Below are 14602 nucleotides of genomic sequence, written 5' to 3'. Positions count from 1 at the left end.
TAGCAAGTGTCAAGGCCCGAAGTTTTATCCTCAGCTCAGAAAGTATAAAAACCTAGGCTAAGTATCACTATATTAAATCTTTTTTACTCCAGTTTCATTCATGGAAATTGGGAATTGTTTCTCTCTCCCTTCTCTATTTCTAGGGAGAAAACTGTTTTGGGCTATTTCCTTTAAGAGGGCAGGAAGACACTGCCTATTTATTTTAACTAAAATAAATCTTTGCTTGCTAAACTTTTACCTTGGGAGACTCTCCTTTTTGTAAGACCTACTCAAAATGGGTTTTTTTTGTTGTTGTTGTTGCTTTGTTTTGAATCCTGGATTTCAAGTTCCTATGGACTGCATGACAATTGGAAATTTGAGTTACACACACATACACACACACACACACACACACACACACACACACACAGCATGCACATCCTATCCAGCCTTTTCTCTTGCAAGTTGACCAGACCCTGTATTTGTTTTTTGTTTTTTTGTTTTTTGTTGTTTTGGTTCCCATTCTAGAGCTTGAAGTCAGGGCTTGGGTGCTGTCCTGAGCTTTTGTGCTCAGGCTAGCACTTTACCACTTGAGCCACAGCTCTACTTCTAGAATGGAACAGTTCATGAATTTGCATGTCATCCTTGCGCAGGGGCCATATAATCTTCTCCATATCATTCCAATTTTAGTATACATGTTGCCAAAGCGAGCATACTTCTAGATTTTTGATAGTTACTTGGAGATAAGCATCTCATAGACTTTTCTGTCTGGGCTAGCTTTGAGCCACAATCTTCAGCCTCCTGTGTAGTTAGGATACAGACATAAGCCACCAGTGTTAGCTGACCAGGCTCTTTCAAAGATGACTAAATCTTCCAGTTCCTGTTCACTCTTCCAGCTCACCTTGCCCCTTCTCAGACTCTGTTCCTCTGCCCAAGACGCTAGGTGCTTGGACTGTGTCCAAGGGCAGATCTGCCCTCCTCTGAACTTGCAGTGAACTTGGAGACCAGAGGGAGGGAGGACAGGTATGTAGAGGTATTTGTTTTTCTTTCTTCCTGTGGAGTGACCTCCACCAAGAGACACAGTTGCACTGGGTACCAGCTGAGATGTGAGGATTGTGGTTTGAAGCAATCCTGAGAAGACAAATTGTAGAGACTCATAACCTCCAATTAACCAGCAAAAAAGCCAGAAGTAACGATACGGCTCAAGTGGTAGAATACCAGCATTGGAGGGAAAAGCCAAGCAAGTATGCAAAGCCCCATTACCAACACACACACACACACACACACACACACACACACACACACACACTGGTTCTCCTGTTTCATCTTGTTTCAAAGCAGCCCTTCTGTGTAACCCTCTGCCGTGCCAGCCTCTCTCCCTGATCCCTTGAGACTTAGGCTATATCTAGCCTTATACTTAGTCCCCAAAGATTCCCAAATCCTGACCATCCTTTGATGAAACCCTCCCACGCTCACTAAGTCACCTGTGATCCAGGCTGAGCAGCCAGAAACATTTAGGTTCCAGGTCTAAAGCTCAAATCTGATTCTATTATTTTGCTGCTCACAAATTCCAGATGCTTTCAGGTTTCTGACTTGCTGAGTGTAACAGCTATAAAACCCACTATCCTAATATAGCAGAAGAAAAAGTATTTTCACCCTGTCCACTGCTTACTCTTATCTATCACTTGGGCTCACATTTGAACTTCCAAAGTGAAACCAAGCTTTTAGATCTGAGGTCCAAAGTCCAGGAGCTGCAAGTTAGGTCTGGCCACTTGTCCGCTTATTCTAAATAAAGAGACATGGTAAAGGGCATAGAAAAGTGATTCATTTCATGACAGCCATGAGAACACATAAGTACATCTTCAAACATTTTCAGGGATACAGTCAATCAGGTTAAATAGACAGAATTGGGGACAGGGAGGTGAGCAAAGCACACATAGTGAAATGAGCCCCAAGTCACAGATATGGCCTGGTTGGTTGACCATTAGTTCAGTCTTTGTCTCTGGAAGAGTTCCAAACAAGTTGCTGTCACTTCACCACTGGGACAAGTTGCCTGGCAGGTAGTCTCCTGAGTTTTTGCCCATTTCCTTTAAGATGATAAAAAGGCCTTGCATGTTTGAAGGGTAGTTTGTCTTCCACATAAGATTACTTATCTTCTCTTCCTTGTAGCCCAGTATGATTGTAAAATGACTGAAGCAGAGAATTGCTCAGATCAAAGGGCACAGATGCAAAGTTAGGGGACTTTTAGTTGAGTCAGAGGGCCCAGCAAAAGCAGCTTTTAGTTTGCCTCACACAAGAGCACTTGGAGCTGTTGCTTTCCCCTATATCTCATTTTCCTCCCCCATACTCTCCTAAAGTGGTCTTCTCTGCCCTCTTTCCATAGCTTTCTGCTCACTCAGATTGTATTCTTTCAGCATTTATTCAACTCTTACTTCTTTTCACCCCAGTCCCCATCAAGTTTGGGAGCCTTTAGGAACCTTAAGTAGTCAGGTGAGTTATAAAAGCAGAGGATGCAGGTATAAAATATAAGGTAGTCTTAGTCATGTGGAAAGATGAGTACCAAGGTGAGCCCTCAAGAAATCCTAACAGCATGTTGCTTTCCCCGTCATGGTTAACACTTACTTAGCAGGACATGCTATTTTGCAAGGTGCTTTCCATAGTCAAACTAATTTAATCTGTACATAAGGCTATGGAGTAGGACTATACCTAGGTGTCTAGGAATAAGGATTTGTTTTCACTATCCATTGAAGAATTAGAAGGCAGAAAAGTGTTAAAGGCAAATAGAGTAAGTTTATTTGAAAGCCAAAGGAAAGTTCTGACAGAAAGTAGTGAGACTCTTCCTCCAGAGAGAGGCCTAAAGAGGAGTTTAATGGAGTCCTTTGGGAGGGCAGTTTTATAGTACTGGGGTCCTCCCCTCCCTCCTCTCCTTGGGCTTTGCTCTGATTTCTTGATGGTTTGTAAATGTTTCACCACCCTCACTCTTTCATTGGTTGAGCAGGCACCCAGCATTATGGGAAGATGCAGCATTTGAGCTGGAGGCAGAATCACCATGGGAACAAGAACAGCCATGATGAAACACATGGTCCATGCTCCATGTGCTGTCCTGCACTGTTTATCCCTCTTTACCTCACAGTTCCCCCCCCCACTCTCTCAGTATTGTTTTCATAAAATAGATGAGGAGGCTGGACCACAGAGAAGGTTAGAACAAAAGTTTCATAACCTTCCCTCAGTCCCCCAGCAGTGAGTGGTAGAATCGCTGTCTGACTCGAGTTGAGGACTGACAACATCTAGGTGATCAGTAGGCCCAGGGACAGGCTGGCACCAAAGAACACGGACCTTTCTTTGCTTTTATTTCCAAAGTCATAAAATGACCTTTTAGTTATGGCTGAATCAGACAGCACTTGGACCTCTGATGAAGCTCAGATCACAAGACAGGAATTCAAGTTAAAAATTACACTTTACTGTAATAGATAATCTCACTTGTGTCTGATCAGGTCAAGTTTAAGTCCACTAAAAACCTTTTTTTTTTTTGATCTGCCAAGTTGAGAACCAAAATTTCATTACAGAGACTCTACTGGTCTCATATTTCTTGAGGTTATGCCAGCTTGCTTTCTCGACTACTATATAACTTCTTCTTCCTCCTCCTCTTCTTCCTCCTCCTCCTCTTCTTCTTCTTCTTCTTCTTCTTCTTCTTCTTCTTCTTCTTCTTCTTCTTCTTCTTCTTCTTCTTCTTCTTCTTCTTCTTCTTCTTCTTCTTCTTCTTCTTCTTCTTCTTCTTCTTCTTCTTCCTCTTCTTCCTCTTCTTCTTTTGCACTGGTAATTGGTCTTGAACTCAGGGCTACACACTCTTAACTTTTCCACTCAAGGCTAGCATTCTACCACTTGAGCCATACCTCCACTTCTGGCTTTTTAGTGATTAGTTGGATATAAAATTCTTATGGATTTTCCTTCCTGAGCTGGCTTTAAACCTCAATGTTTGGATCTGAGCCTCTGAAAAGCTAATATTACAGGCATGAACCATTGGTGTCCAGCTGCTACATGATTTTTAACCATAATTAAATGTATTGATAATGAGTCCAGTCCCACATCCTTTCCATGGGCTAGGGTAAAAGCAGCACCAGCTAAGATTAGAGGGCTGCTAGGGCAGGGCCCGGCAGAATAATTGTACCTCAGTCTTATAACTGTTTGTCCCGTCAGCATTTACCTAACAGCAGGCACAGCTGATGTCTCAATCAATTAATCTAATTATCAAGGCAGGTCACATTCCAGAAGCAACGTGAAAATATGTTTGCAAACCAACATATCAGCAACTGTAAATAAATCAAGTCATAAAACTTGAGTGGCAAGATTAGCGAAGTGACATTAGATATAGCCAGTATAGTCAGGACAATTTTTAAAAGTAGATAAAGTTGTACTATCCAATGAGTTATGAAAAAGCCTAGAAAGATTCTGAAATTATAAAAGTTCTATTTTTGTGTGGCACTTAAAAATATCAAAGTACTACATGCATAGAATTAAACATCATAAGCAAGGACTCTGAGGCAGTTTACCATGACAACAGCATCCGACAACCATTTGTGCCCCTGCATGTCCCCTCAGGTGTGGATGGAAAGCCCTGATGATACTCCACTCAAACTCTTATGAATGTTCAACTAAAAACCAAATTGTTTCAGTTGCCGAGAAAATGGAGAAACGGAAATCCTTCAGATGGACTACCTTCTGTTAATGTCTATAAACAAATGCCAATGAACCCTCGCATGTTAAGCAGCTAGTAAAAGAAGAAAAGAGGTCTTGAAAATCCAGGGGAGAACTATACACTTAGACTGGCACAGAACCAAAGGCTTACCATAGAACCATTGATGAATGCCATACATACTAACAGAATGTCTCAGGTTGCTGGCTCACAATATGTTTCTAAAAGAAAACAGAAGGATGAGTTAACTAGAACCAAAGAGAATATAGTGAAAACTCAAAGCTACAGTCTAGTTAATGAGAAGACAATGAAAGCCAAAAAAGGACTAGTAAAAAAAAATAACAAGATGAAACCATCTTCTCCAACTCAACCCATGATTCCAGATCTAGGTGGATTTCTATTTTTTTTCTTTCTTTTCTTCTTTCATTTTTTTTTCATCTAATATTGAACTTGTGCTGATGGCTCACACCTGCAATCCCAGCTAGTCAGGAGGCTAGGATCTGAGGATCTTGGTTTGAAGCCATTGTGAACAGAAAAGTTTGTGAAACTATCATTTTTATTAACTAGAAAACATTCTCAGGTAGGGGTATAGCTTAAGAGGAACATCACTAGCTTTGAGTGAAAAAAAGCTAAGTGAGAACATGAGGTCCTGAGTTCAAACCCTAGTAAGTGGCACAAAAATTAAATAAATCAGGGCTGTGAATGTGGCTTAGTGGTAGAGGACTTGCCTACTATGCATGAAGCTCTGGAGTTGATTTCTCAGTACCACATAAACAGAATAAGCCAGAGTAGCACTGTGTCTCAAGTGGTAGAGTGCTAGCCTTGAGCAAAAGAAGCTCAGGGACAGTGCCCAGGCCCTGAGTTCAAGCCCCAGGACAGGCAAACAAGTTAAATAAATCAAAATATACTACACAAGGCTGGGAATGTGGCCTAGTGGTAAAGTGCTTGCCTAGTATGTATGAAGCCCTGGGGTTGATTTCTCAGTACCACATAAACAGAAATGGCCAGAAGTGGTGCTGTGGCTCGAGTGGTAGAGTGCTAGCCTTGAGCAAGCAAATAAAGCTCAGGGACGGTACTCAGGCCCTGAGGTCAAGCCCCAGGACTGGAAAAAAAAAATATATATATATATATATGTGTATGTATATGTATATGTATACATATATGTATACATAAATGTATATGTATACATATATGTACACATAAATGTATACGTATACATATATGTATACATACATGTATATATGTATATGTATACATATATACTTGCAAATATATTTATATATTTATATTTATTTATTTATTTATTTATATATTTATTTGCCTGTTTATATATATATATATGTATATTGCACAATACATAGTACTTTTTGTCTGACTTTAAGTTAGCATTATGTTTTCAAGATTCATCATATTGTAACATGCTACGGACTGAATGTGTGGGTCTCCTCAAAGTTTGTATGTTGAATCCCTCTGTGTGACTCTGTCACTTTTTCATTCTATTGCCGAATCTTTCCAGTGAAATTTTAATTTTGGTTATTGCATTTTTTGGCTCTAAAATTTACACTTGTTCTTCTTTAAAATTTTCTATATCTACTTTAACATTGTTCCAAGAGGGTTTATGATTGCTCACTGGAATATTTTTATATCTGCCACTTTGAAATCTTCATAAAATAATTCTTGATATCTGGGTCATCTTAGCATTGGCATCTTTCTGTTGGTTGTCTTTTCTCATGCAAGTTGAGTATTTTATGATTGGTTCTGTGTGTGTGTGTGTTTGTGTGTGTGTGTGCCAGTTTATTGTTCAAGCATGTCACAAATTTCCTATTTTAAATAGTTGTATAAAAGGTTACCATTTATGACATGATCTTGTATTTAAAGAAGCCCATGGGGGCTGGGAAGGTGGCTCAGTGGTAGAGCGCTTGCTTTGCATGCCTGAGGCCCTGGGTTCAATTCCCCAGAACCACATAAGCAGAAAAAAAAAAGCCAGAAGTAGCGCTGTGTCTCAAGTGGTAGAGAGCTAGCCTTGAGCTGAAGAGCTGAGGGACAGTGCCCAGGCCCAGAGTTCAGGCCCCATGACCGGACCCAAAAACAAAACAAAACAAAAAAAAACCCAAAAAACAGAAATCCAAAACAGCAACGAATAAGTGGTGTGGGGAGCACAAAAAGTAAAATAAAATCTTTAAAAAAAAAAAAAAAAAGAAGCCCATGGACTCCACTCCCAAGTTACTCGAGCTGATTGTAAGCTTTGGCAAAGCAGCAGGATATAAAATTAACCCTCAGAAATCAATGGCTTTCCTGTATGCCAGTAATGAGAAGAGAGTGGCTGAAATTATTTAAGCAACCACTTTTGTAATAGCCCCACAAAAAATAAAATGCCTAGGAGTTAACTAAAGAAAAGAAGGACCTCTATAGTGAAAAGTTTAAAAACCTGAAAAAGGAAATTAAAGCAGATCTAAAGATGTGGAAAAACCTCCCATGTTCCTGGATTGGGAGGATTCGCATCATGAAAATGGCAATACTGCCAAAGGCTACAAATTCAATGTAATTTTTTATCAATATCCTAACCTTATTCTTCCATGAAAGAAGCAATCCAAAAATTCATATGGAACAATAAAAGACCCTGAATAGCAAAAACAATCCTTAGCAAAAAGAACAGCGCTGGAAGAATATCAATTCCAAATTTCAAACTCTGTACAAAGTCATAGTAATCAAAACAGCTTGGTACTGGCACAAGAACAGACCTGAGGACCAATGGAATAGGACTGAAGACCCAGAATTGAATCCACAGACCTATAGCCACCTAATCTTCAATAAGGGAGCTAAAAAAAAATTGAATGGACGAAAGATAGCCTCTTCAATAAATGGTGCTGGCGAAATTGGTTAAATACCTATAGAAAACTAAGGTAAATCCTTCTATATCACTCTGCACTGGAATCAACTCCAAATGGATGAAAGACCTCGGAGTCAAAGCAGACACCCTGAAAACATTACAGGAAAGAGTAGAAGAAACTCTACGGCTCCTTGCCACAGGCTGACACTTTCTTAATAGAGACTCAGAAACACAACAAATCAAAGAAAGGTTGAACAAATGGGATAGCATGAAACTGCAGAGCTTCTGCATGGCAAAGGACATAACAAGCAAGATTGATAGAAAGCCCACATATTGGGAGAAGATCTTCACTAGCCATACAATGGACAAGGGTCTCATATCTAAAATATACTTAACTCAAAAAACTAAATCCCCCAACAACAAATCCTCAAAGAAACAACAACCTGATTAATAAATGGGCTAAAGACTTAAAGAGAGACTTCTCTGAAGAGGAAATAAGAATGGCCAATAGACACATGAAGAAATGCTCAACCTCTCTAGCCATAAAAGAAATGCAAATCAAAACAAAATTGAGATACCACCTCACCCCAGTTAGAATAACTATAATAAAGAATTCTAATAACAACAGATGCTGGAAGGGATGTGGCCAAAAGGGAGCCCTACTGCATTGTTGGTGGGAGTGTAAACTTGTTCAACCACTTTGGAAAGCAGTATGGAGGTTCCTCAAAAGACTCCACATAGAGCTCCCCATGACCCAGCAATCCCACTTTTGGGCATTTACCCAAATGATCACAAACAAGGCCATACTAAAGCTACCAGCACAACTATGTTTATCGCAGCATTATTTACAATAGTTAAGATATGGAACCAACCCAGATGCCCCTCAGTAGATGAATGGATCAAGAAAATGTGGTCTATATACACAATGAAATTCTATGCCTCCATCAGAAAGAATGACATTGCCCCATTTGTTAGGAAATGGAAAGACTTGTGAAAAATCATATTAAGTGAAGTAAGCCAGGCCCAAAGAAATATAGGTCCCATGCAATAACTGTGTAAGTCTGGACAAGCAGAAAAGGACAAAAGCTATGTACATATGACCATATAAGATGATGCTAATCTAAATGAACCCCAAAATAGGGACACAAGAGGTTGCTGTTGTTTTTAATATACTTATAATGTACTATCTGATATTTTTGTTCTCTTGTATGTTCTTCCCCCATGGTATAACCCCTGTTTTCACTGTATTTGATTCTGGTATCCTGCATCTTGTATATACATATTTCTAATTTGGGAAGGGGAAGGGAAACAACAAAATGCTGAAATAAAGATACAGGTTGACCCATTATAACAATGAGATGTACAAGACACTATGTTGAAAGGGAACTTTACAACTTAGTGGGGAGGTGGAGGAGGAGTTGGGGAGGTGGTTAGGGAAGGGATGGTAGGGGAAAAACAATGGAGGGGGGTAACAATGCTGGATAGGAAATGTACTTATTACCTTACTCATGCAACTGTAACCCCTGTACAGTATTTTTACAGTAAAAAAATATATTTAAAAAAAGAATTCATATACCAAAAAATTAAGGAAAGTAAGGAAAGGGGTGGGCCAATGGGGGTGAGAATGTTGAAGGAGTGACAGTAATCAAGATGCATTGCATTCATAAACTGCTATGTTAAATAATGCCTCCTTTGTAAAACTACTAAAAGATAATAAAATATTTTTCATTAAAAAAAAAAAAGGTTACCATTAGCCGGGTACCAGTGGCTCACACATGTAATCCTAGCTATTCAGGAGGCTGAGATCTGAGGATCATGGTTCAACGCCAGCCCCGGCAGGAAAGTCTGTGAGACTCTTATCTCCAATCAACCACTCAGAAACCAGAAGTGGTGCTGTGGCTCAAGTGGTAGAGCGCTAGCCTTGAGCTGAAGAGGTGAGGGACAGTGCCCAGGCCCAGAGTTCAAGTCCCATGACCAACTAGAACAACAAAAAAAAGGTTACCATTTAACAAATCAAGTAGTAAGTACAATGCATCTTGATCGATAGCGCCCATCTATCCCAACCCAGTCCCTCCTCTCAATTTTCCTAGCTTCACAGGATATTCATTGAATATTATGACTGCACTCTCCCCACTCTTCCTCGCTTAATTCATCTGTACCCTTTCCCTTAACTGCCCCCACAAACAGCTGTCAAGTGCCAGTCTTCTGGTGTTCATTTTACTGGTCTGTGAGTTCATTTCTCTAAGGAATTACACCATTTGAATTCTCCCCTGAAAACACTATAATTTGGTTAATGCCTTTGTGTATACTTGCTTACAACATCATATGTGTTTGTTTGCATAATTGTAAATTAATTCTAGCTTCTAAATATGAGAGAAAATATGTGACCTTTGTCTTTTGGACCTGAGTTACTTCACTTAACATAATTTTTCCAGGCCTATCCACTTCTTTAGAAATTATATATCATTTTTCCTAATAGATGAGTAAAATTCTACATGAATATATCTATATCACATGTTATTGATCCATTTGTCTCTTGAGGCACAACTGGGCTATTTCCATACCTTTGTTATAGTGAATAGTGCTACAGTAGCATGGGTGTACAAACGTCTTTACCGGATCCTTATTTATAATATGCTAGGTAAATGTCCAAGAGTGGTCTTGCTGGATCATAGGGTCTTTCTAATGTTTTTTTTTTTTTGAGAAATCTCCTATCTGCTTTCCAGAGTTGTTGAACAAGTTTACATCCTCACCAACAGTGTAGTACTGTTCCTTTCCCCTATGTCCACATCAGCATTTGTTGTTTGTATTGATGATGATGGCTATTCTAACTGGGGTGAGATGGAATCTTAGTGTTGTTCCTTCACAGTCAGAGATACTGGCCATTTTCACTTATTGTAATAAGTTTCTATTTAGCTGATTTGCCCATTTATTCATTGGGTTTCGATTCCTTGAAGGTTTAGTTTCTTGAGCTCTTTGTATTCTGGATATTCGGCCATTGTGTAATGTATAACTAATGAAGATCTCCCTTTCTGTAGACTGTCTTTTTAGCTTGTTAACTATGTCATTTAATTTGATGCAATCTCATTTGTCAATAATCTCTTTGATTGGCTGAAGTTGTGGAAAGCTACTTACAATGAATTCTAATGTTTCTCTCCTTCATGTAGTAGTTTCAGGGTTTAAGGCCTTACATTAAGTTCTTTGAGAAATTATGAAAATGTCTTCATAATGTCTTCATTCAATTTTCTAAGTGGATATCCAGTTTTTGCAACCATTTGTGAAGAAGCTATCTTTTTTTTTTCCCATGCTGTCTTTTTCTTCCTTATCAAATATTAGATGGTTGTAGGTTTGTGGGTTTGTAGATTTTGGGGTTTTCTAGTCCATTGGTCCCTGGGCCTGTTTTTGTACCATATAAAGTTGTTTTTATCGCTCTGTAGTAAAGTTTATATCTCTAACACTACTTCCTCCAGCCCCCAGGATTGCTTTTGTGATTCAAGGTTTTATGTGGTTCCAAATGAATCTTTGACATCTGTATCTCACTGAAGAATGATGTGTAGATTTTAATGGATATTGCATTGAATTTGCAGATTGCTTTAGGGAATATTGCCATTATCACAATATTAAGTCTGCCAATCCAAGAACATGAGAGCTCTGTCTACTTCCTAGTATCAACTTCAATTTCTTTCTGCAAAATGTTATAGTTTTCACTGTAGAGGTCCTTCATTTCCTTGGTTAGGCTGATTCCTCATCTATACAAAAGGAGCTGCTTTCCTGATTTTACTTTCAATTTTGTCATTGTTGGCATACAGGAAAGCTACTGATTTCTATGGATTAATTTTATACCCTGCAACCTTGCCAAAGTGATTTATTACCTCGAGGAGCTTGGGAGTTGATTCTCCAGAGTCCTTTATATAAGGTTACATCATCCTCAAATAGGGAAGTTTTTAATTCTTCCTTCCTTAATTAGATCCCCTTTTATGTTTTTTTTTCTTGTCTTATTGCACTGGTTAAGAATTTCAGTACTTTATTGTAAAGGAGTAGAAAAGTTGACATCTTTGTCCTGGTCCTGAAACAAGAGGAAATGATTTCAACTTTGTTCTAGTAGGGTTCATGATTGCTCCCCAGAATAGTTCTGTATTTTTAACTTTTTGGAAATAGCTCTAACATCTGGGTCACATGATCATTGGCATGTTTCCCATGCAAGTTAAGGATTTCATAGTTCTTTATGTGTCAAGCAATTCTGGGTGATTGCCTGGATATTTTTAATATTACATTATTAAAGTCTTTTTTGTTTACATCTTATGAGAGAATCATTTTAAGCAATAGTTCCCTTGCTAGGTTCCCTTCACAAGTGTCAATGCATTTTTTATGGTCTATGGCCACTGTATCAGTTCAGTTTTTTTAAATTATTATTATTATTATTATTATTATTTTAAAGATGATGTACAGTGGGGTTACAATTATATAAGTCAGGTAAAGAATGCATCTTTTGTCGGGTGCCAGTGGCTCACGCCTCTAATCCTAGCTACTCAGGAGCCTGAGATCTGAGGGTTATGATTCAAAGCTAGCCAAGGGAAGGAAATTCATGAGACTCTTATCTCCAATAAACTACCAGAAAACTGGGAGTAGTGCTGTGACTCAAGTGGTAGAGCACTTGCCTTAAGCTGAACTGCTGAGGGACAGCACCCAGGCCCAGATTTCAAGTCCATGACAAAAAAAAAAAAAAAAGAATGCATCTCTTTTTGAACCATGTCACCCCTTCCCTTGCTCTTTCTCAGTTTCCATCCACAATTGTATTCTTCATTTTCAACAGAGTGTCTAGTGAGTACCACTGCTGCATTTGTTCACTCCTTGTCCCTCCATTTCTGTGCCCTCCCCCACTACCCTGCCAATAGTTCAGATTTTTAAAAGTTTTAAGTGCTACTGAGTCTGTTTGTGAGTGTCACTCGGTGCTTTCCATTAGCATAATTCTTTAATTCATTCATTTACTTGTTTTTGGTGCAATCCTGGGGTTTTAATTCAGGGCCTGAGTGCTGTTCCTGAGCTTTTTGTTCAATGCTAACACTCTACCATTTAAGACAAAGATCCAGCTATTTTTTGGTGATTAATTGGGAATAAGAATTTTATAGGTTTTCCTTCTAAAACTGACTTTGAACATCTATCCTCAGATCTCACCCTCTTAAGTAGCCAGAATTACAGTCATGAGACACTGGCACCTGACAAGGTCTTTCTGTGTAGCCCAGGCTGACCTTGAACCCATAATCTTCCCAGAGGGCTGGTGTGGATACTTGCAGCCAGTTAATCTTTAGAATACTAATTAAGAGCTGGTTGTCTTTGCAGAGGTTAGAGTTCAGGCCAGACGTTCATAAAGAACTTTGTAGAGTCCACATGTCAAGTTCTTCCTTCTCTGCTATCTGCCCACTACTTCCTGGTTCTCTGGATCTTATTTTTCCTTCTAAGTCCAACAACCGGACATCACACACTTCTGTGACCGAGCCACATCTGAGGCCCAAGTAATGAGAAAAGAGAGGGTTAAAATTCTTAGAACTGCAGATCTGCCCAAGGAAAACGAAGGCTCTCCTCTCTGAGCTTTGGCTCCTACAGTTTTCTAAGCTGAATGTTCCCACCACCACTGGCCCCACAATGAAGAAGCCCAGAATAAAGAAAAAGAAGAAAAGTAATCCAATATAAACAAGTGATTCCTGCACTCAATCCATGATTTAAGTCCAAGATTTGCATCTGGGCACCTGTGGCACATGTCTATAATCCTAGCTACTTAGGAGGTTGAAATCTGACGATCTTGGGTCAAAGCAAGACTGGAGAGAAAAGTCCTGAGACTCTTCCTTCCAATTAACCACCAAAATAATACAGAAGTGCAGCTGTGGCTCAAGTGGTGGAGCTTCAGCCTTGAGCAAACTAAAGTTATAAGACAGTGCCCAGGCCTTGACTTCAAGCCCCAGTGCTGGCACACACACACACTCCCTGGGTCTCTTTCCATTTCTTAGCACTTTCTTCTAGATTTTTTTTTGAGTGTGTATGCTAGACATGGGGTTTAAACCCTGGATCTGGACACTGTCTTTCAGCTTTTGTGTGTAGGGCCAGCACTCTACCACTTGAGCCATACCTCCACTTCTGGTTTTTGGTGGTTAATTGGAAGCGGGTCCTCAGATCTCAGCCTCTTGAGTGGCTAGCATTACAGGTTGTGAGCCACTCCATACTTCTTCTGCAAGGTTGCTGGAGATAGTAGATAGATAAGAATATTGTGAACTCAGAGCTTGTTGATCATACTTCTTCAATCCTGTGCATCTTCCCCAATCTGTCTACTACAGGGGTCATAATGAGCATCATCAGCACCTTCATTTGAAGAGACCAGCCATTTATGGAAGGTTGACTTTAACCTATCAGTCTTCAAAAGGGCAGAAGTCTACCCTGAATGTTAACTTTCTCTCTCTTTTTAATACAGACCAATCAGAATTCTGGAGGAGCTATTTATATGACATACACAAAGAAAGTGGATGCAAACAGTTTGAGAGGTGACAAGCATGGATGCTGTGGTGTGCTGCCAGGTATTCCATTTCATGACTGCATTACCCTAGCTCCTGTGCTGTGTTGGCAACTAATGATTCTCAGAAATAGAAATTGCCCTGGAGAGGTAATTCAAACAAAGTCACCAGCTAAGGCCATACCATGACTTCAAGATGACATATTCAGTACTGGTCAATGTAGAAGCATAAAAATGGGACATTATAGCAGATGCTGGTGGCTTATGCCAATAATCCTAGCTTCTCAGGAGGCTGAGATCTGAAGATCCAGTTCTAAGTCAGCCTAAGCAAACATAAATGAAACACACATCTCCACTTAACCAGCAGAGAGTTCATAACTGAAAGTGTGGCTCATAAGCAGAACACTAACCGCAAGCAGAAAAAGCTAAGCAAGAACAGGAGGGCCTGAGATTATGCCTTAGTACTGGCACAAAAGAATTTTTTAAATTTTATTAATTGAATGTTACAGTTTCAAGAATGGATAAGTCTGGGGCTCAGCTCCAGAACTCCCCATGCAACAGGCATTTTAACACTTTCCACTGTGACTGCTTTATTTTT

General features: G+C 39.5%; 1 non-coding gene across 1 annotated transcript; it reads right to left on the bottom strand.

Moving 5' to 3' along the window:
- Positions 1-587: 587 nt before the first annotated feature.
- LOC138819580 (U6 spliceosomal RNA) lies at positions 588-693 on the bottom strand. The gene has a single exon (XR_011369501.1). It is a non-coding gene; the product is annotated as a U6 spliceosomal RNA (small nuclear RNA).
- Positions 694-14602: the final 13909 nt, after the last annotated feature.

This window comes from Dipodomys merriami, unplaced genomic scaffold (assembly GCF_024711535.1).
Source record: "Dipodomys merriami isolate MVZ:Mamm:240054 unplaced genomic scaffold, mDipMer1.0.p SCAF_8, whole genome shotgun sequence".
In the NCBI taxonomy this organism is placed as follows: Eukaryota; Metazoa; Chordata; class Mammalia; order Rodentia; family Heteromyidae; genus Dipodomys; species Dipodomys merriami.
This window is presented reverse-complemented; position numbering and strand designations above follow the sequence as displayed.